Source organism: Myotis brandtii, unplaced genomic scaffold, assembly GCF_000412655.1.
Source record: "Myotis brandtii unplaced genomic scaffold, ASM41265v1 scaffold357, whole genome shotgun sequence".
Classification (NCBI taxonomy): Eukaryota; Metazoa; Chordata; class Mammalia; order Chiroptera; family Vespertilionidae; genus Myotis; species Myotis brandtii.
This window is the reverse complement of record NW_005363729.1, coordinates 894,816-895,073: the sequence shown is the minus strand read 5'-3', so window position 1 is coordinate 895,073 and position 258 is coordinate 894,816. Positions and strand designations below refer to the sequence as shown.

At 68.2% G+C, this 258-nt stretch overlaps 1 protein-coding gene across 1 annotated transcript in view; it reads left to right on the top strand.

The window, feature by feature from the left end:
- The window catches only part of ADAMTS13 (ADAM metallopeptidase with thrombospondin type 1 motif, 13), a 24,959-nt gene that overhangs the window by 22,847 nt on the left and 1,854 nt on the right, over positions 1–258 (top strand). The window lies entirely within an intron of this gene.

Here is a 258-nt window from a genome sequence, read left to right as displayed (position 1 = left end):
AGCTTGAGTCTCAGCATGTGACCCTACAGCGAGACGGGCAGTGGGGCTCCGGCCACATCCTCACCCCGTCCCTCAGGCCCCACAGCCCCAGCGTCCCGGCCCTGGCCTCAGGCCCTTCAAGACCCTTTGGGACCCTCTGACCCAGCCAGGTCCTGTGCATAGGCCTCCGCATCCGCGGGCTGTTTCTCCCGTCGGGTCAGGGCTTGCCCTCTCCCAACGGCCCACACTGGCCGAGGGCACTTCCCCAGCCAGTCCCAG